At 39.8% G+C, this 24103-nt stretch overlaps 1 long non-coding RNA gene across 1 annotated transcript; it reads left to right on the forward strand.

The window, feature by feature from the left end:
* Positions 1-716: 716 nt before the first annotated feature.
* Positions 717-1091, forward strand: LOC121968411. The gene is made up of 2 exons (XR_006108130.1): positions 717-801; positions 999-1091. It is a non-coding gene; the product is annotated as an uncharacterized LOC121968411 (long non-coding RNA).
* Positions 1092-24103: the final 23012 nt, after the last annotated feature.

Here is a 24103-nt window from a genome sequence, read left to right on the forward strand (position 1 = left end):
CTTTTTTTTGTTTTTTTCTATGATAGAGTTCTAGGTTTAGTATGTATATTATCCTGATGACATATTAAACATTTTCTTTCAACTTAGGTTCCTGCAATCTCTATGATTCATTTGCAATCTAGTTTATTGAACTATCTCTCTTATAACAATAGCAAATCTGTTTGGCACAGGCCAGAGAATCATCATATTTATATACTGTTATCCATAAAAAAAAAATTAACTTTGTGGCAATTACATGATGGAAAGGCATAATACCAAGGAAAAACTTTGTCAGTTACCTCTATCTATTAAAATATAATGATAGGTTTTTTCAAGTTTTTTAATTACAAGTTTTGTAAAACTTGTGTGAATAATACATGATATTTATTTGTTTAAAATATAATGATGTAGGAATCAATTTTTTATATGTGATTTTCTTTCTTGGTAATCAAAAAGTTAACTTGCATGTTTGATTGTTTTGGAGATTTTTTGTCTTAATGAGTGATTCACCTTTGTTTAGAACCCTCCCAAGCTGGCTACTCCTCTATTTGATACTAAAATGGCAGAGGACCCTAAGATGGCATACACAGACCTAGATAATCTTCAAATGGTGTTTTGAATGAAGAGGTATTTACTTATATTCGCAAGCATGTTATATATAAGCCTGCCACTAGATTCATGTCTTTAATGTACTGTTGAATTGATAGCACTAATTCTTTTCCACACAGTAGTGTTTGGTCTTGCATTGTGATGGCATCTGAGTGTTGGCTTGGTCTCTGTTGGCTTGCTACATATCTAGAAAGCTCCATGATTTGTGCTAAGGTAGTTCTTCTCAACGAGCATATCTGAGATGGAACTTCCATGCTACTTGCTTTTCCAAGTTTGATTTGCTGCTACAAGATCGAAAAGATATTATGTAGTTGTTGTTCCTTCTGGTCGAACAATTTCACTTTCTCGTCTTAGTTTCTTGTATGTTCTTTGTTAAATAATTACGTGGATTTAATTCTTATTGGTAACAGCTGAAGCGTATCCAATTTGGATTTTCCCGCTCAAAATATCAATAGATTTGTTGTGGTAGTGCCTTAACAGGATTTGAGGCTTCTCCATTCAGGTAGGTTATGCTCGTTTGACTCACATTGTGGTAATTATTAAGTAATAAGTAATGATATATGTATCTTTTGAATTGTGCTGTAATGATTTTGTATATATTTCTATATTTAAGGAAAAGACAAGTCCAGTAGATACAAAAATTACAAGATCGCAAGTTTGGATTGAAGGTCACAAGAAAAAAAATGGGGAGCCTATTACTCAAGCTGTTGGAGAGAAAATAGTAAGCATGTCCACTCATTTTAGATTTCTTTAGTATTTTATTCCACTGATCTTATTTTTCATAAGAATTTATACTTAAGATCGCTATTTATACAGCCTAAAATGTTTTTTCTATACCTCCTTGTACATGTGTTCAAGCTATTTTTTACTTGTGAGTTGGTACATGTGTTCAATTTTAGGTGGACCTATTCGACCAAATGATGAAATGCAGTTTCTCGATGATGCAATAGGAAGCATGGTCGCATGGTTATCTAAATTTATAGTATTGTGTGATTAATACATATTATACTAATTTGTTTGGATTGTAAGTTGAATTGTTGTTATGTAATTGTTAGTTTGTTAGAGATTTCATATATTGTTTTAGATGTTTTGAGTTTTTGTGGTATAATGAAAAGCTATGACTTTTATTAATTTTGTATGGATTTGATTTGCACTAAATTTGTTGTAAAATTTTAATTTATTATTTTCGTCAAATTATTTTTTTAATATAGTTAAGACCATCAACAACATACGTTTGCGCGTTGCGGATAGTATTTTCCGGAACGCGCAAAGCACGCCACAAATACTATTATCCGCGGTGTGCTTTGCGCGCTGTGGAAAATACTATCCGCAACGAGCAAAGCACGCCGCAGATAATAGTATCCGCGGCATGCTTTGCGTGCTGCAGAAAATACTTTTCGCAGCGCGCAAAAGCACGCCGCAAATAATTTATGACTTTCAATAGCTTTTAATTATGCAGTGCGCAATGCGCGCTACGAAAAGTGAATTTGCATGCTGCGAAAAGCCATTTTTGTTGTAGTGACAAGAATTAAAACTTTCTAATTTGTTTTCGAAAATTTTTAAAATAAAAATTTCTCTATTAATTTTTCCCTTCATGGTTGGTTATAAAAGGAAATTTTATAAATTAAAATCTCTCTATTAAAACATGTGGATGATTTCCAAAAAGGAAAATTATCTTTAAAATTAAAATCTTTCTCTCAATCTACAAATAAGCAAAGATATCAAATCTTTTCTTAATCTTTTGAAGAAATTATAAAAGGAATGATTTAATTTTAAAACTCTCTTTTAAATCATGAACATGGTTACAAAAAAGGAAAGTTTTATAAAAAATTAAAATATTCCTTTTAACTACAAATAAGTAAAGATTTCAAACCTTTCACTTAATCTTTTGTAGAAAGCTATAAAAGGAAAGATTTAAATTTTAAACTCTCTTTTAAAATAATGGAATCCACATAAGAAAAATTTTAAAAAATAAAATCCTTTTAATTTTATTGTGGTCAGCCACCTAAGCTTGGACTCAAGCTAGGGTCGGCCACACTTCATCCCATCCAAGCCATGTCTTGGCCGACCCTTGCTTGGGCTCCAAGCTTTGCTTGGCCGACCACATAAGGATGAGTATAGGTGGGTATAATGTTTTATAAATAAGAGGCTACGATTGGGACCGAGAGGAGGAATTGGTTTTAGTCTCCTGATGAAATTAAGCTTCTCGTGTTTGCCCCGAACACTCAACTTAATTTCATCAATAATAATTCATACCACTAAAGAATTATTACCGCACCAATCTCAAATTATATTTTGGGCTCCTTCTTATTATGAGTGTATTAGTCTCCCTGTGTTTAAGATATAAAATGTCCACTAATTAAATGAGTTACTGACAACATCTTTAATTAATTAATATCTATCTCCAAGAGTAGTACCACTCAATTTCATTATCATGTCGGACTAAGTCCACCTACAGAGTTTACATGACAATCCTTATGAGCTTCTCTTGGGGACATCATCAACCTAGACTACTAGGACACAGTTCCCTTCTATAATCAACAACACACACTATAAATAATATCATTTCCCAACTTATCGGGCCTCTTGATTTATCGAACTAAATCTCACCCATTGATAAGTTAAAGAAATAAATACTAGATATATGTGTTTGTTATTATATTAGGATTAAGAGCACACACTTCCATAATAACAAAGGTCTTGTTCTTTTATGTAGTCAGTATAAAAAGAACTTACCTTAAATGGTCCTGCTCAATACACTCAGAGTGTACTAGTGTAATTTCATAGTCAAGATAAACTAATACCAATTACACTAAGACTATTCCACTATTCCAATGGTTTGTTCCTTTCTATCTTAGTCGTGAGCTACTGTTTATAATTTATAAGGAATTGATAACATGATCTTCTGTGTATGACACCACACACCATGTTATCTACAATATAAATTAATTGAACAACTACACTTAGCATGTAGATATTTGACCAATGTGATTCTTTATTTCAAAATAAAATGTTTACAAAAGGCTAGGCTTTTAGTATACACTCTAACAGTTATATGCTAAATATCATAGATAGCAAGGAGAGACTTTATAGATATAGAATCGAGTAGCTCAAAGATTAAGTGGAAGTATCAACCACAGGAAAAATAAGAGTGGAGTCAAGGTAACAATAGTTTCTATCCAAAGATAGTTTATGCACTAAGATCGATATATACTAAAGAGATAAAGCAAGAAGTGCCAGCCTTAAATGTAGATCGAGATAACCAATCCCCATGTCGAAGTGCTCGTCTCGAAACAACATCCTGAAAATCATATACTGTACAGTTTAGCTAATCACATAAACAACAACTAGCTAAACCCAAAATCCAAACTAATTATAGAAAATCCTAATCGAATGATTAACCTCGATTCACCCAAATCCATCGATTGAATTAGATTTTACTCATCATTACCAACTCCTTAACGAATCCATGTAACCATCCCGGTTAACTGTTGTATCGAGACCACGCTAGAGGGGGGGGGGGGGTCTGCTACGTTAGCCTCAGTGGGTACTCTGTAAATTTTCACATCTCATCTATCGATGGTCTCTCAAATGAGATGGAAGCGTCGTAGTATGTGTTTGTTCCGCTGGTGTGAGCGAGGTTTCTTAGCCTACACAATTGCTCCATTGTTGTCACAATAGAGCTCCATGGGATCGAAAATGCTAGGAACCACCCCAAGCTCAATAATGAACTTGCGGATCCAAACTGCCTCATTTGCTGCTTCTGATGCAGCAATATACTCAGCCTCTATTGTAGAATCAGCAACTGTGTCCTGCTTCAAACTCTTCCAGCTCACAACACCACCATTCAAGCAAAACACGAACCCAGACTGTGATCTATAATCATCCTGATCAGTTTGGAAGTTGGCATCACTGTAACCCTTTACAGCTAGCTCACCATCGCCTCCAAATATCAAGAAATATTCCTTAGTCCTTCTCAAGTACTTAAGAATATTCTTGACTGCTATCCAGTGACGCTCACCTGGATCTTCTGGTATATGCTCGTCATGCTCAAAGCATACGAAACATCAGGATGAGTACATAGCATGACGTACATGATAGATCCTATGGCTGAAGCATAAGGGATCTTATCCATGCGGTCTCTCTCCTCTCTAGAAGAGGGACTTTGAGTCTTCGAAAGACTCACACCATGTGACATCGTAGAAATCCTTTCTTGGAATTCTGCATGGCAAACAGTAGTAATACCGTGTCAATATATGTAGTTTGACTTAGGCCAAGCAATCTCTTAGATCTATCTCTATAGATCTTTAAGCCTAGAATACAGGCTGCTTCACCTAAGTCCTTCATTGAGAAACAATTCCCCATCCAAATCTTTATAGACTGCAGCAAAGGGATGCCATTTCCAATAAGTAGTATGTCATCCACATATAATACAAGGAAGACAACTGTGTTCCCAACAACCTTTTTGTAGACACAGGGTTCATCTTCATTCTTGATGAAACCAAACTGTTTGATCGCATCATCGAATCGAAGATTCCAGCTCCGAGAAGCTTGCTTTAGTCCATAAATGGACTTATGCAGCTTGCATACTCTGCCAATATGTTGTGGATCTACAAAACCTTCAGGTTGTGTCATGTACACATCCTCGAGCAAGTTTTCATTCAGAAACGTCGTTTTGACATCCATCTGCCAGATCTCATAATCGTGGTATGCTGCAATAGCAAGCATGATCCGAATGGACTTAAACATCGCTACTGGAGAAAATGTTCCATCATAGTCAATACCATGAATTTGCTTGAAACCTTTAGCTACCAAACGACCCTTATAGGTAATAAGTCCATCCATGTCAGTCTTTCTCTTAAAGACTCACTTACACGCAATGGGTTTGACGCCTTCAGGTGGATTAACCAAAGTCCATACTTGGTTGGTATACATGGATTCCATCTCGGATCTCATGGCCTCTAGCTATTTCTCAGAATCTGGTCTCATCACAACTTCCTGATAGGAGGTAGGTTCATTCTCAATTAGCATAACATCATCATGGTCAGACAAGAGAAATGAGTATCTCTCAGGCTGGCGACGTACCCTGTCAGACCTGCGAAGAGGTAGGTCTACTTGAACTGGGTGTTGTTCCTCAACTCCTTGTACAATAATCTCATCATCCAATATATTTTGTGGTTCTAGTTCTACTTCCGTCAAGGCTTCAGTGCTATGGTCCATATCTTGAACTTCTTCAAGATCGAACGTACTTCCACTAGTTTCTCTAGAAGCAAAGTCCTTTTCTAGAAATACCCCAGTCTTAGCCACAAACACTTTGTGGTGACTGGGAATGTAGAAGTAATATCCCTTCGTTTCCTTGGGATTTCCTATAAAACAACACTTATCAGATTTGGGTCCCAGTTTGTCCATGACTTGACGTCGAACGTAAGGCTCACAACCCCAAATCCTCATAAAAAATACCTAGGCATCTCTCCCAGTCCATATCCTATATGGTGTCTTTATCATAACTTTGGATGGAACACGGTTAAGTGTGAAGGCTGCTGTGTCTAGAGCATATCCCCAAAAAGATAAAGAAAGATCTGTGTGACTCATCATAGATCGTACCATATCTAATAGGGTACGATTCCTCCTTTCGGATACACTATTCCACTGTGGTGTTCTAGGAGGAGTGAGTTGGGATAGAATCTCACACTCAGCTAGATAGTCACGAAACTCATGGCTAAGATATTCACCACCTCGATCTGATCGAAGTATTTTAATACTCTTGCCTAGCTGGTTTTGTACTTCATTCTTGAATTCTTTGAACTTTTCAAAGGATTGTGACTTATGTGTCATCAGATACACATAACCATATCTACTGAAGTTATCAGTAAATGTAATGAAGTACCTATAACCACCTCTAGCAGTGACATTGAAAGGGCCACATACATCACTATGTATAAGTCCTAACAAGTAAGTTGTGTTGGTGCAAGGTGCACCAGAATCAAACCTGAGTTTTGATGTTGTCAAAGGTTCAAGTTAAGTCTTGTTATGATTTGATATTTGGCTAAGTGTGCAGGCTATCAGGAAAGCCCTAGTCATGGCCAGACAGTAAAGTCCAAACAGGTCTGGAGGACCTAACGTTTGGCTGGTAGGTTGAGGTAAATAACTGGAGGAGCGACAGTGAGGTTGGGTTCCTGAAGGGAACAACCTAAGGTCGCTGACCCAACTGAAGAAACTGGGAAGGTTTCCAAGTTGAGATCAAGATAGTCCTAACTGTTATACTCATGCATATTACTATTATAACTATGCTAACTTTGTTTTGCAGGAATATTCTTGTTATATCGAACTAACTTTGTGTTGCAGAATCATATGACCCCTTGGACTTCAAAAGGTCATAACTTTTGACTCAAAACTCAGAATCAGGCTCTGTCAGTGGCCACACGACCAGCACTCAGAAACCTTCAATTTACCAAGGGTTTAGTCGACTGAACAGGAGGTTTAGTTGACCGAAAAAGGATTTTTATCAGTCGACCGAAAAAAGGTTCGGTCGACCGAACAGGCAAAAATGGCAAAGCAGATCAGGATCACAAATATGGCATCACAGCATGATCGGTCGACCGAAAATGAGGTTCGGTCGACTGAACCAATAAAAGTATTAATGGAGCATTAAGTGCGAATCTCGGCGAGAAGGGAAATTCACCATTCGGTCGACCGAACAAGGTCATCGGTCGACTGAACCATTAAAGATCAGTTAATGCAAAAGATCGAGCCAACATCAGACTCCAGTCAGGAAGGAAGGGAGCGGGTTCGGTCGACCGAACAGAGGGATCGGTCGACCGAACAACAATGGCACTTATAAAAGGAGCTCGAGGTCTGAGGCTCAGCAACTCTTCTCCGATCGTCTCAAGTTCAGTTCTGCAAGCAAACCGTGCTACAAGCCTTCATCATCTCAGCAAGCCACACTATCCGGAAGTGCCGACCAAAGCTTCAACTACATTTACTTGTCGGTATATTTTTATATAAGCTTGCATTGTAATTCACTTAAGCAAGATAGTAGGGTTGTTACTATCTTGCTCATTTGTACGATCTGCTTCTTTCCGAGGATCTCGGAAAGAAGAGCTATAGTGATTTGCCCATCGGTGCGATCAAGGATCGTGGGCCTTCGAGTAGGAGTCGAGCTAGGCTCCAAACGAAGTAAACGAACTTATCCCTTTATATTTTCCGCTGCTTACTCAAATTGTTTTGAAATACGAAAAGAAAAGTTTTTAAAAGAGTACGATATTCACCCCCCCCCCCTCTATCGTACTCATCCGATCTATCAATTGGTATCAGAGCCTCGTTAGCTCTGAAATTACTTAACCATTTTTCAAAGCATTTTTTAAAACTTTTTCTTTTCATCATTTTTTTTTCTTAGAATATTTTTTATTTTTCAAGCACTGCTAATCCCAAGACAAGAGTCTTGGAAATTCTTTTTGCTTCTCAATTTTTGGTGCAAGAACAAATGACACAATCCGAGGGATATTCGACCGTGCGTCCTCCGCTATTCGATGGAAGCGATTTCCCATACTGGAAAAAGATGATGGAAGTTTTTCTCAAAGTAGACATTGATCAATGGCTCATTATCCAATGCGGTTACACATCACCAGTCAACAATCCAGAGGAATGGACAGAAGAAATAAAGAAGAAAGTACAAATTGATTCAAAGGCACTCAACACTTTACAATGTGGATTATCAAAAGAAGAATTAAAACGAGTTGGCCCCTTCGACAATGCAAAAGATTTGTGGGATAAGTTAGTTAAGCTACATGAAGGGACAAATGATACAAAGGTAATAAAGCGTGATCTTTTATTAAATTCATTACTAAATATTAAAATGCTAGATGGTGAGTTGGCAAGCCAATTACACATGAGGATTAAGGACATCCTAAATGGACTACATATCATCGACCATCAACTTGAGAATCGTGATATCATTGTTGGGACCGAAAAGTAGCTAGAGGGGGGGTGAATAGCTCGTCGCGTTTGCTCGTCTCGTTTGGTTGCGCTTCGTTGCTTGTTTCTTCAAGAGATGGCAGCGGAAATACAAAGAAACAACATACAACGCTAACACGGTTGGTTTACTTGGTATCCACCTCACAAGAGGTGACTAATCCAAGGATCCACACCTACACACACACCCTCCACTAATAAAACTCTCCTTTATGGTAACTACCAAGGGCGGAGAAGCCCTACAAGACTCTCAATACAAGTAGAAGAAAGGGTAGTAAAGAATAAGCAAAAGCTTACAAGAGATGCAGTAAAAACCCTAGCTTCTTCTTCTTCTCGTTGCAACTCGCCTCTTGACTTGGATGAACCTCCAAGAACCTTCAAGAACTGGCGGTGAGGAGCTTAGAGAGTGCTGGGGAGGAGCTGTGTTGAATCTGGAATGAATCGGTGAAGAGATGCCGAAGGAAATGAACGCCTGCGGCTTAAATCGATGCTAATGGTCGAATCCCGATCGATTGGAATGCTCCCAATCGATCGGGGAGGCTTTGGATCGATTCACGGATCGATCCAGAGCGCCTCTGTGCTCTGGAAAAATGCCTGGATCGATCCACGGATCGATCCAGCGCTTATCGCGCGAATCAACAGCGTCCCAATCGATCCACTGATCGATTGAGACCTCTGGATCGATCCACCGATCGATCCAGAGGGGTTCTGTTCGCGGGGACTCACCGGATCGATCGGTCGATCGATCCAGATCTGCTGGATCGATCCACGGATTGATCCAGACCTGCTGGATCGATCCACGGATCAATCCAAACCTGCTGGATCAATCCACGGATCAATCCAAACCTGCTGGATCAATCGGCTGATCAATCCAGATCTTGGTTTTTGCCCAAAACCAAGTCTAAAGCCCCCTAAACCAACATCTAGTCAACCATGACTTGTTGGTACATAAGACCTAGCATCCGGTCACCCTTGACTAGCTAGGACTCTCTCACCAAGTGTCTGGTCAATCCCTTTGACCCACTTGGATTTTTCTCTTCCTGCCAAGTATCCGGTCAATCCCTTTGACCTACTTGGACTTTTCTTCCTCGTGCCAAGTATCCGGTCAATCCCTTTGACCTACTTGGACTCTCACCAGATGTCTGGTCAACCTTGACCCCTCTGGATTTCTCCTGCCTGACTTCACTCACCAGGACTTTCTCAATTGCCTAGCTTCACTCACTAGGTCTTTCACCTGGCTTCACTTACCAAGATTTTTCTCCTGCCTAACTTCACTCACTAGGTCTTTCCTTCTGCCTAACATCCCAGTTAGGACTTCCCAGTCAAGTATCCGGTCATCCTTGACCTACTTGACTCTTCTTCAATCAACCTTGCATTGTCAAACATCGAAACCCAAACCAAGACTCAAGCTTGGTCAACCAGGTCAACCTTGACCTGAGGGATGTTCCACCAACAATCTCCCCCTTTTTGATGTTTGACAATACCAACACTATCACTTACAATACCACATGTAAGTTAGGCTAATCCCATAGCCTAAACTTTCTTCATGCCACTAGGTAATGAATACATAAGTTAAGCCCTTCATTCTCCCCCTAAGAGGGCAAACTCCCTCTAGGTAATACAAGCCTAACTTACTCCCTTTCATTCTCCCCCTATTGGCACACATCAAACTATACCCCATTTTTGGGCACACATCAAACCATACCCCATTTTTGGGCACACATCAACAAATTCACTTGTTGAAAACTCTCCCCCTGAAGAGTTGCTCATTTGTGTCCACAACTTCACTCGTTGTGATCAACACGATAATGAAGGTCCCATACCCTTCATTATCATTAACCCTACATTCTCCCCCAATGTAGGCAAATGCTCATCCTTGAGCATTATCCACTTGAAACCACTTGAACAATGAGGATATCCGCTCCCCATTAAAGTTCAAACGCTCAACCTTGAGCATGTTCTTAACGGAAGGTTAACCACCTTCCAAGGTTCATGAAAAATAATTTTTCATGTCTTTAAAGAGTACCTCCCCCTAAAGACATGGTGATAACTTCTGTCATTGCACCAACAATGACTTGGAATCCCTAAAACTTTAGGAAACCCAATTGTAGAAGTTTTGAGGTTCAAATATTCAAAATTTGAAACAAACCTCAACCTAAAAGCCTTCCTTAATCAATCCATCCTTGTTTTCACATGAAAACACCATTTTTATGTATACAAATGTATTTTTAGGGGTTTGGAAAGGTTACCTAGACTAAAATAGGTTCAAGGATGCTGAAATCAGGCTTTCCCAGCCAAAATCAGCAACTTGGATCGATTGAAGTTGGGTTCCAATCGATTGAACCTTTCTGAATCGATCCACGGATCGATTCAGACTTCCTGGATCGATCGGCTGATCGATCCAGCGAGCTTCTGCTCGTGGGAGAATTACCTTCTAAATCGATCCACGGATCGATTCAGGCACTCCAATCGATCCATGGATCGATAGGAGCTCTGATAGTTGCTGAAATTCCATTTCAGTCAACTTCAGAGACCCCTAGAAAATTCTACAAAAATCTAAAAATTATGAAATTTCGTGTAGACATTATTTAGGGTATATACTATCAAGGAAAAATAGTTTTCTATGAAAATACTTCATATTTTCAATGATTGACATAAACTTGAAAGTTTGCAAAAACTTTAGCGTTTTCTTCAAGTTTGTGTCTAACTATTCAATGGTGATTACTAAAAAGATAGCCTTCACCAAGGTTTTCCAAAATCACTTTGAAAACATTTTCAAAACCAATATCCCACCATGTTCCTTGGGCTTAATGCACATGACTTGTACATTAGCTTTCCCAATGATGAGAAAACACATAACTATGTGTTTTGATGAACTTAAAACTCAAAAGAATGCACTAAATCAACATCTTGAGTTTTGTTCATCATCCTAACATCTCACTTGTATCTGATGTGCACTAAAACACATACAAGTCATCTTATAGTCCTCGTGAGATGTATATTTTGGTTTTACCCTAATCTAGGGTTCATGCATATTTATCTAGGCATTTTGAGTGGTAAACATCCAACAAGGATGTTACTTGTGGATTCACTTGTTAAACAAATGCCACTTGTTTATTCCACTTGTTGTAAACAAATGCCACTTGTTGTAAACAAATGCCACTTGTTGAACTAATGCCATATGTCCTTAATTTTAAGGAAATAAACATAATGCATGATAATGTTATGGCATACATCAAAATGAAATAGCTTTCAAAAAGAAAGTTCCTATACTACATGATGTATGTATGACATGACATGGTATTTTTGTATTTTTCATGATAAGTCATGAATGCAAAATACAAATAAAATATGATGTCATGGCATGTTATGGGCAAACAATCATGGCAAAGTTTAGCATGAATAAGAATACACTTAGATTACCTATCTAAGTATCCTTAATCACTTAGCTAACTCAAAATATACCACTTGTTTTTAACTTAAAAACGTTAGACCTAGATTGCCCTAAATGCTCCAAAGAAATGCCAAAACCTATATTGACATTTCCATTTCTCTTGATTTGTTTATGCCACTTAAAAATTAAGCAAGTCCTCAATTGTGGGCATATTTCATTTTCCTTCAAGAGTAATCTCATAAATCAAGGCCCGGATTGCCTTAAATTTCCAAGAGAATACCAAAATCCCAACTTGGTATTTCTCAAGGTTTTCCTAATTTGTGTCATTTTAAGATAAAATCAAATTTTCACCACTAGGCACATTTTACTCTTTCAAGGAGTAAATAATAATTCCATTCCATTTTCAAAGGTTAACAAAAAACCTTGAAAATGCTCCTTGAGTGTCAATTTCCTCAAGGTTGGGTTAACTACCCTTCTAATCGGAGTTGACACTCTCTAACCCATCTATGGGGTAGAGAAGATGCTCCTAGGAACCCAACACCTATTGGTGCTCCTTGGATGCTCTAGGTATTCACTAGGGATTACTTCCCTAGATACCTTCCTAGTGACTTTATTGGGCTTCTTAAAAGCCTTGGTCACATTTTCTAGGTCAACTCTAGGGATAGCCTCCCTTGTGACCTTGTTGGTGACTTTCTTAGACTTCTTAGAAGCCTTAGTCACTTTTATTGCAAAAACACTCTTAGGGATGACCTCCCTAGTATTTTTGACTTGACCACTAGACCTAGGGTTTGTTCCATAACTGTATGGAACTCTATGGTAAGAGGGAGCATCCTTCTTAGCCTTTGGTTTGTATCCCAAACCTCTATGGCCATTGAATGACCTTTGTGCTCCTAGCCCTAGGTATTGCTCATTTTGCCCTTTTAGGATATTTTCCATCCTTTTTAGGGTCTTTTCCATTTTATCAAGTCTTGACCTCAAGACTTGATTTTCTATCATTAAATCCCTAGGTTTTGGTCCATGAGCATTTTTGATCTTGGGCATGTATCTATTTTCCTTAGTGTTCCCGCCCAAGTGTCTATCTACCTTCCTAACCTTAGGTTGGGTAGTTTTGGCATGTAGGGCCACATGCTTTTCCTTAAAGCCCTCATGCTTTCTATTCTTATGGTAAATTGCATTAAAATGATAAAAATTAGAACTATCATGCTTTTTACCAAAATGTAAAGGGGTAAGCTCAATAAAAGATACCTTCTTCTTTACCTTGGAGGCTCCCCCTTGACTAGTGCCTCCTTGAGCCTTGACCACCTTTTTCCCCTTGGGGCATTGACTTCGGTAATGCCCCTTTTGATTGCAAGAGAAGCATATAATATGCTCCTTGCTCTTCTTTGTGTTGGGGATGATCTCCTTGGGCTTCACCTTGCCCTTTTGTGCCACTTGACCCTTCTTCTTGGCCAATTTAGGACACTTGCTCTTGTAGTGCCCATGTTCCCTACATTCAAAGCATATAATATGATTTTTATTATTAATTGAAATATTTATACCTTTGCTTGTAGGGGTGGCATCTTTTCCTTTGGATCCGGAGGTAGAAGCTTCCTCTTGATCGGACCTTGATTCTCCTCCATTTGATTTTTCTTGACTTGTGGAGGTAGAATCTTCTTCCTCCTCTTCGTCTCTTGACCCGGATGTAGAAGCTTCTCCTTCTTCTTGATCCGGCGTCACCAAGGATTGCTCCCCCTCAATCCTAGAGGTGGAGGCTTCATCATCTTGAATATGAAACAAGGAGTATGCTCCCTCCTTGTTCCCTTCGTTGCATTCCCTTGAGGATGAAGCTTCTTGGATTTCCTCTTCTTCGGAGGTTGAGCATCTCTCAACCTCGGAGTCCTCCTCTTGGTCTTGCTCCAAAGAGTCACCCTCTCTGGATACTTCTTGCTCTTGTACAGTGGAGGGGATCTCTTCATGAAGCTTGGCTAATTTGCTCCATAATTCCTTTGCATCTTCAAATTCTCCAATTTTGCAAAGGATGGTGCTTGGCAATAAATTTACCAAAAGCTTGGTCACTTTGTCATTGGCCTCGCACCTTTGGACTTGCTCTTGGCTCCACTTGCTCCTCTTGAGAACTTTGCCCTTTGAGTTTGTTGGAGTCTTGAAGCCTTCCATAAGAGCAAACCATTGCTCTATCTCCATCATAAGAAAATTTTCGATTCTTGATTTCCAAGAATCGAAGCTCGTGGAAGTGTATGGTGGAGCCACTCTTGTGTCGAATCCGAGCCCATCTCGGAATTCCATTGTAGAAGTTGAGCTTTTGAATTTCTTTGACTTTGACAATTTTGCTTCAACTTTTTCACCCTCTAGCTCTTCTTGTTATGCTTGACCCTTCCGGCGATGATTCCGGTGAAGAGCGACCTCGCTCTGATACCACTTGTTGGGACCGAAAAGTAGCTAGAGGGGGGGGGGGGTGAATAGCTCGTCGCGTTTGCTCGTCTCGTTTGGTTGCGCTTCGTTGCTTGTTTCTTCAAGAGATGGCAGCGGAAATACAAAGAAACAACATACAACGCTAACACGGTTGGTTTACTTGGTATCCACCTCACAAGAGGTGACTAATCCAAGGATCCACACCTACACATACACCCTCCACTAATAAAACTCTCCTTTATGGTAACTACCAAGGGCGGAGAAGCCCTACAAGACTCTCAATACAAGTAGAAGAAAGGGTAGTAAAGAATAAGCAAAAGCTTACAAGAGATGTAGTAAAAACCCTAGCTTCATCTTCTTCTCGTTGCAACTCGCCTCTTGACTTGGATGAACCTCCAAGAACCTTCAAGAACTGGCAGTGAGGAGCTTAGAGAGTGCTGGGGAGGAGCTGTGTTGAATCTGGAATGAATCGGTGAAGAGATGCCGAAGGAAATGAACGCCTACGGCTTAAATCGACGCTAACGGTCGAATCCCGATCGATTGGAATGCTCCCAATCGATCGGGGAGGCTTTGGATCGATCCACGGATCGATCCAGAGCGCCTCTGTGCTCTGGAAAAATGCCTGGATCGATCCACGGATCGATCCAGCGCTTATCGCGCGAAGCAGCAGCGTCCCAATCGATCCACTGATCGATTGGGACCTCTGGATCGATCCACCGATCGATCCAGAGGGGTTCTGTTCGCGGGGACTCACCGGATCGATCGGCCGATCGATCCAGATCTGCTGGATCGATCCACGGATCGATCCAGACCTGCTGGATCGATCCACGGATCAATCCAAACCTGCTGGATCAATCCACGGATCAATCCAAACCTGCTGGATCAATCGGCTGATCAATCCAGATCTTGGTTTTTGCCCAAAACCAAGTCCAAAGCCCCCTAAACCAACATCTAGTCAACCATGACTTGTTGGTACATAAGACCTAGCATCCTGTCACCCTTGACTAGCTAGGACTCTCTCACCAAGTGTCTGGTCAATCCCTTTGACCCACTTGGATTTTTCTCTTCTTGCCAAGTATCCGGTCAATCCCTCTGACCTACTTGGACTTTTCTTCCTCGTGCCAAGTATCCGGTCAATCCCTTTGACCTACTTGGACTCTCACCAGATGTCTGGTCAACCTTGACCCCTCTGGATTTCTCCTGCCTGACTTCACTCACCAGGACTTTCTCAATTGCCTAGCTTCACTCACTAGGTCTTTCACCTGGCTTCACTTACCAGGATTTTTCTCCTGCCTAGCTTCACTCACTAGGTCTTTCCTTCTGCCTAACATCCCAGTTAGGACTTCCCAGTCAAGTATCCGGTCATCCTTGACCTACTTGACTCTTCTTCAATCAACCTTGCATTGTCAAACATCGAAACCCAAACCAAGACTCAAGCTTGGTCAACCAGGTCTACCTTGACCTGAGGGATGTTGCACCAACAATCATCAGGTATACGCTTAACTCATTCCCTCGAAACTCCTTATGGGCATCTATTATAGATGCCTATAAAGTTGCGAAGGATCTTTCCATTATTAAATTAGATGAACTATTTTGTGAATTAACATTACATGAGCAGACTAACTTGAGTCAAGCCAAGAAAGGGTTATCTTTGTATGCAGGGCCAAACAAGGAAGCTAAGCCTCGAACAAAACCAGAACCAAAGCACTTGAGTCATATAGCATTTATGGCAAAGACTGAAGAGTCTGAATCCGAGTCTGAAGATGAGTATGAGTCAGAGTCTGACGACGAGTCTGAGATAAGCCATGGGTTTGCATCAGTTTCAAAAGGACACGATAAGGTAACTTTTAATTCGAAGTCTGAAATGTTGAAAGTAATTAAATGCTTGTTTAAAAAATTAACAAAATCCGAAAAACAAAATAACTTGCTACTTAAGGAAATAGACCACCTTAAGGAACAAGTTAACTTGAGTAACTCGACTAATCAAGTTCAAGTTGGAACTTTGACTCAAGTTACAAAACTTGAGGAAGAAAATTCCAACTTGAAAAGACAAATCGAGCAACTCAAGGAAATGTTGGAAAAGTTCGAACTGGGATCCAAGTGTCTAAATATGGTACTTGGATCGCAACGAGCCGTGTACAACAAATCAGGACTTGGCTACAACCCTAAACAAACAAACAAATCATATTTGTCTTTAATTAGTCAAAAAGTTAGAAGTCAAGTCCAAGCATGGGTCCAAACAAAATTTTTAATCAAACAAATTGAACCAAATCTATACTTGGTCCCTAAGAGTCAAATCCATTACTTAGATAGACCTTATCTAAGCTATGACTCAGGGGGAGCAAGTAGAAAAATAATACAACTAACTTGATTAACCAAACTCAATACTTAGGACTAGGTTTATTTCTGCTTAGAACGGTTAGATGAAAAAGGTTTACCAAACCCTATAACATAGCATCGGAATAGATTGGGATGATAGTACGTCAAGGAAGCTTTGTCGAAGGCATGTCTAGGCTGAATATGGAATTCTACCTGGTGCACTAGACTTAGTGGATCTGACCGAAGCTACCCCAGTCAAACATGGGCTAGTTAGACCAAAATTTAGTATTAAGTTTTTTGGACGGGAACAGTTTGGAAAGCCTTCAGCAAGTGGTCTAATGATATCCAAGTAGGCCGTATGCCTCACCACTAAACTGAAAGCTTATCCTTAGGACGCCCGCTTGATTAACCCAAAGCTAAGTTTAAATCTAACATGGGTTCAATAACCTTTCTCGAATAATTAATAATCAAACCTAATTCAAACTTAAATTCATAATCAAACCTAATTCAAACTTAAATTCAAATTTAATAATCAAACCTAATTTAAACCTAAATTCATAATTAATTATCAAACTGTAATTCAAACTTAAATTCATAATTAATTATCAAACCTAATTCAAACTTAAATTCATAATTAATTATCAAACCTAATTCAAACTTAAATTCATAATTAATTATCAACTCTAATTCAAACTTAAATTCAAAATTAATTATCAAACCTAATTAATTATCAAACCTAATTCAAAATTAAATTCATAATTAATTATCAACTCTAATTCAAACTTAAATTCATAATTAATTATCAAACTTTAATTCAAACTTAAATTCAAAATTAATTATCAAAGCTTATTTTAAAACATATTCAAAAATTATTTTAAACTTAATTAAAATGATTTTAAAACTAATTTAAAATTCTTTTAACTTAATTAAAATTATTTTAAACTTAATTAAAATTATTTTAAAACTTAATTTGAAATTATTTTTCAACTTAATTAAAATTATTTTTTAAACTTAATTAAAAGTTATTTTAAAACTTATTTAAAATTATTAAAAAACTTAATTAAAATTATTTTAAAACTTAATTAAATTTCTTTTAAAACTTTATTAAAACTTAATTAATTTTTTTTTAAAAAATAAAACTTTGTTAAAACTTAATTAAATTTTAAATTTAAAATAATTAAAACTTAACTTAATTTTAAATAACTTTAATTTATAGAATAAATTATAAATAAATCAATAAATTTTTAATTTCAAACCTAATTTATTTTAATTAAAACAAAAATTAAATCATTAATTTGAAGTTAATTAAATTAACTTTACAAATATAATTAACACAAAATTCAAAATAATTGAAATTTAATTCTCAACTTAATCAATTAATTGATAAATTCTCTAATTTAATACGTAAATTAATTCAAACTTAATTAAATTTCTTCTTAAACTTTATTAAAACTTAATTAATTTTTTTTTAAAAAAAATAAAACTTTGTTAAAACTTAATTAAATTTTAAATTTAAAATAATTAAAACTTAACTTAATTTTAAATAACTTTAATTTATAGAATAAATTATAAATAAATCAATAAATTTTTAATCTCAAACCTACTTTATTTTAATTAAAACAAAAATTAAATCATTAATTTGAAGTTAATTAAATTAACTTTACAAATCTAATTAACACAAAATTCAAAATAATTGAAATTTAATTCTCAACTTAATCAATTAATTTATAAATTCTCTAATTTAATACATAAATTAATTCACGTTTAAATAATCTTAATCTAATCTAATTAAAAATCAACATTAATTAATTTTAATTAATTAATTATTAAGTTGCTTTAATTAATCTAAAATTGATTAACAAATTAAACTAATCACTGTATTTTATTAATTTAAATTTAATCCTAAATTAATTAATCTTAATCAATTCAAAACTAACCTTTATTAAGTTTAACTTAAATAATTAACTAAATTACTCCAAAACGTTGGTCTAACATATATTTTTCATATCTCACTTGGTCTTTGGATTATTTAATTAAGGGGAAGCATCAACATCATTTCAAAACCAAACTTTCCTAGAATTTTTCAAAATTCATATTTTCAAAACTTATTTTTTTTTAGACTTATGGATTTTAAAATATATTTCAAAATTCTCTTTCCAAAATATTTCAAAAATTATATACTTATTTTCCTAAAAAAATATAAATGTTCTTGATTAAAAATATTTTTTGCTTCAAAGTTTCTTGTTCAAAATTTGACTTAGATTTAAAAAAAAAATTTAAAGACTAATTTAAAAACTTAGTTCACTATTTTCTCTTAAAAAATTTCTAACTTCCAAAGTTTTTCTTAGATAATTTTTCAAAAATATATTTTCAAATAGTTTTAACTTAATAATTCAAAGCTTAGATATTTTATGGATTTTTATAAAAAAAAAAACTTTTTTTTACTATTGATCCGGTAGTAAGAACAGTGAACCCCTCCTTGTGGAGTCAACGTCACGTGGAAATCAAAGTGGCAGTTGTCCATCCGGAGAGGGCTGGGTCCGACCGGCCGGCCGGCCGGCCGGCTATCCGGTGGAATCGAACGTCCAGAGAGGGATGGGTCCGATCGGCTGGCCGACCGGACGATGTTCGACTGATGGTTAAAGGTGCCCTGTCGAAATCAGGGTTCCGGCGCTCAGTGGAAAAGGTCGCAGGGCCGAGCGGACTGCACGCTCGGCCAAAGCCATAAGGTAACATACTGCTAATAGTCTCCACAAAGCACGTGATGGAGAATCTCCCCAAGTAAATCACCGCATAGGTACGGCCGGATGTTGAGGGAGTTGTCCGCCCGGACTCCAGATCTGGAGCAAAGGGGAAAAGGACAAGGGACGTCTTTTTCTGACAGCAGGTATGTTTCACGTGTAGGCCATGCTCCAAATCTTGTGACAGGGGATTCCGCTGTCCCATCGAGGACATGCTTAGACTGTAGCAGTATGGGTTAGGGAAGCTCACTGACAAGCCCTTACTGGGGTATGGGCCATGGACACGTGTACACCTCGGTAGGTGTACACTCACTTCTTCGCTGCCCTATATAAAGGCCCTCATTCTTCTCCGGAGGGACGCATTCTACGATCTTCGGAGCCACTTTCTCATTGAGCTTCGCCTGACTTGAGCGTCGGAAGGTTGTCGCCGGGAACCCTTCCCGGCCGACTTCTGTGCAAGTTCGCCGGAGATTCGTGCGACCAGACGAAGATCCACGCCAGCAGCCGGAAGCGCCACGTGCCCAGCGTCCTTTGGTTCGGCGATTCGGACAGGATCAATTTGGCGCCGTCTGTGGGAACGCTCCTGCATCCGATCGGAAACAATGGACGAGGCTGGACGACAACACATGGTGACGCTTTCGAACGAAGAACTCGATGCTCTGATCGAGATAAGAGCCGCCAAGCTCGTGGAGCAGAAACAGAAAGCAACAGCCGAGTGGCCTGAGCAGCAAGCAACATCAGCGTCTGGTGGTCGAGCGGAAGCACCACCGGCCACCATTGCATTTCATCGAGCCTTATTCCGCACCCCTGAAGCCGCAACAGCTCATAGAGATCGGGGATCTTCTTCGGATGAAATGCCTAGATGAGAAGACAGAAAAGGGAAAGCCCCCCGAATGGACGCATCGCCCGAGCGGATCAATCACCAATTTTCGGAGGCTATTCTACGAGACCCTCTGCCCAAGCATTACGTGCCTCCGACGATCGGCGAGTATAATGGGACAACCGACCCAGATGATCATCTGGGTAAGTTTGATAACACCGCTACGCTCCATCAATACACATATGGAGTAAAATGCCGAGTTTTTCTTACCACTTTCTCGGGATCGGCTCAACGGTGGTTTCGGAGGCTGCCGGACGGATCCATCACAAGCTTCAAGGACTTCCGAACGACCTTCCTCCATCATTTTGCAAGCGGTCGGCGTTATCAAAAAACTAGCGTTAGTCTGTTTGCCATCAAGCAAGAAGCCCGTGAATCGCTCCGAGCTTACATCCAGCGGTTCAACAAAGTTGCGATGGATATTCCAACGGCCACCTCGGAGACCATGATGAATGCCTTCACACAAGGCCTAGTGGATGGGGACTTCTTTCGGTCGCTCATCTGAAAGCCGCCTCGAGATTATGATCACATGCTACACCGGGCTAACGAATACATCAACGTGGAAGAAGCGCAAGCGGCAAGGAAAAAAGAAACTCCGACCGAGCGGGCGCCTCCTGCCGAGCGGAAACAGCACGCCGCTCATCAGCCGCCCAGAGGACCGAGGGCCGAAGCAATCCGATCCCCCCATGCCAGATCCCACGTGCAAGAGGTAGCTGCCGCTCGGCCCAAGCCAAAGAAGAAATGGACCCGATGTTGCTCCTTCCACCGGACGGATCGCACAACACAAGGATTGTCAAGTCTTCCTTCGTGGCTCATCCGTACCGGAATGGCGGACGATCTCCCTCGATCGACGCGACAAAGAGCTAATGAAGCCGATCGGACGCGAGCGACAGCGACAGACTCCCGATCGGCATCGTTCTCCAAGGCGGGAGACCGAAAGTCCGAGAACGGTCTCGGCCGTCCGCTCGGAAGAAGAGAATAAAGCAATACTTCCGGCGAGATCAACATTATTCTTTGGCGGGCCGGAGGAGACTCTAATCGAGCGCCCGGCAGCTCCAAATCCATGCAGTCGGTTGTAGCCAAGAGCGGGCGAACGGACCGGAAATCAGTTTCGGACCAGGGGACTTGGAAGGAGTTGAAGTACCCCACGACGATGCCCTACTCATCAAAGCGGTAATAGCCAATTACACTATTCACCGCGTATTTGTTGACACAGGGAGCTCAGTCAACATCATATTCAAGAAGGCGTTCGATCAGCTGCAAATTGATAGAGCCGAGCTATTACCCATGACAACTCTGCTCTACGGGTTTACGGGTAACGAAGTTCAGCCGGTCGGACAGATCCGGTTAGCTATCCCGCTGGGAGAAGAGCCGCTCAGGAGGACAAGGACAACAAACTTCGTGGTGGTCGACTCTCCCTCGTCCTACAACGTCATTTTGGGACGACCGGCGCTCAGCGAATTCTGAGCGGTCGTCTCAACCTTCCATCAGAAGATCAAGTTCCCCGTGGAGGACAGATTGGGAGAAGTACGGGGAGATCAGCTAGCAGCTCGGCGATGCTACATCGAGATGGTCCGAGCAGAAGCCAATTTCGCTCTGAAGGTGCCCCGGATCGAGGTAAACGCCATCACTAAAAAGCCACCCTCTTTAATTTATGAAGAAAAAGAGGAAGTTCAGATTCACCCAACCCGATCGGAGGCCACGACCTTTATTGCGTCCGATCTGGAGGAGAAGCAGAAAGAGGAGCTGATCCAATGTCTCAGAAGAAACCATGATGTCTTCGTCTGGTCGACACATGAGCTGTCCGGAATTTCACCAAGTATTGCGCAGCATGAGCTCCACGTCCGACCGGACGCTCGGCCAGTGTAACGACCCGACTCCTGGGTACTAGGCTGTGAGCCGAATCGCTACATTAACTACTGTAACTACTGTGCCGTACTGTGCGGAAAACTGGGTAAAATAAAATTTCACTAACTGACTCAGTTAATCTGACAACTGATACACCCATGCTGTTATAAGGAAGGATTCAAGCCCCATTCCGGTTGGTGTACATGTGCTAAGGAGGATACTTGACCTCCCATCTGAGCTAGGAACTCAGAACTAACTTCCCAGCTAGCTGCTGATCGATCCACGGATCGATCAAACTTGCTACGATTCTGTGCCCTGCTGGATCGGTCTGCGGACCGATCCAGCAGAGGCTGGATCGGTCGGCAAGACCGATCCAGGTGTGTCTGGATCGGTCTCCAGACCGATCCAGGCACCTGGAGACGCAGGGATGCTCTCTGTTCGGTGCTGGATCGGTCGGACGACCGATCAGATAGCATACAGTAGCATACTGTATGCCTCTGGATCGGTCTCCAGACCGATCCAGGCACCTGGAGACGCGGGGATGCTCTCTGTTCGGTGCTGGATCGGTCGGACGACCGATCAGATAGCATACAGTAGCATACTGTATGCCTCTGGATCGGTCGGCTGACCGATCCAGGACCCTGATACTGCAACGGATCGGTCGGCAGACCGATCCAACTCTGATATGAAATCAGAGTTTCTGATTTCAGAACTTTCAGGCACTGGGACGCACCACAACTCACAGACATAGGTTCTAGATACATGAAAAACAATTTAACATTAACCTACATGCATCCTAAATTGGACAAACTGAATAGTACATAGTTTTACTGGATTAAAACATTTAACCAGCTAAGGACTAAACCATAAATAAACTAACAACGTAAATGCTGGAATTAAACTGTTTCGACCCCTAGGATCTTTATTCCAAACCCCTTGCACACACACACCTCCATAGCATTGTCCTCCAGCCTCCGTTAGTCCACTTTTCTTTTACCTGTATCTGCAGTATAAGAAAAGTAGTACCTGTAAGCTAAAGAGCTTAGTAAGAAACCATCTACCTCACAAAAACATGCAACGATGCGATTATGTTTTAAAACATGCTGTTTGAAAACTGAACTGAGCATGACAACATGGCATGGCATACAAACATGTACTGAACTGTTCATGGCATACAAACAAGCTGAGCATAGCATACTGTATCTGAAACTAAACATGAATACTGAACTAGTCATGCATATACATCTAACTGGTCATGAACTCAAATCATGAACTTAACTGAGATAATTAACTGAAACTGAAACTAAGTTAGTGTTTCCATCACTGATTACATATTTGGAAAACTATATATAATAATAGATGAAAATACTAAACATGTTCTTTGGCCCTAACAATTCTTGTCTTGGCGCATCCCTCGAGACCGGGATTGCAAGTTCGAATCCAGGTTACTAGGTTATCCGAACCTCGGGACGACTGAGTCCAGCCCATGGATATCTGATCCAAGTACATTGCCAATGAATAAAAGTAAAATCTAATATCTTGTTTTATTTTGTTCTTTCTAGGTTATCTGAACCTAGAGGCTACTGTTGGAGCCCACCCAATGGATATCTGATCTATATAGCTGTAATAACTGATAATAAACTGAATAAAATGTTTCTAGTACATTTTACATACTATTAGGACGCCTACTGGTGCATTCTTCTGAACTAGGCATTCTACCGAATGCTTGGTGTGCACTAAACGCACACCCTAAAACTGAAAACTGTAGAACTACTGAACTAACGCCAAAACTAACAAGCGAGAGCAATTATACTGCAGGTGAGGGGTTTCTTACCTCAATCACAAGGTTTTCTTACGATTCTAACCGCTAGGTTTTCCGGAAAACTGCTCCGTTCGACGAACCGCTTACGTCCTCGCGTTCCTCTCGCGGAGAAGAACCTTTTTCGTGTTGGAGTC

The sequence above is a fragment of the Zingiber officinale genome, chromosome 3B (assembly GCF_018446385.1).
Source record: "Zingiber officinale cultivar Zhangliang chromosome 3B, Zo_v1.1, whole genome shotgun sequence".
NCBI classification, from domain to species: Eukaryota; Viridiplantae; Streptophyta; class Magnoliopsida; order Zingiberales; family Zingiberaceae; genus Zingiber; species Zingiber officinale.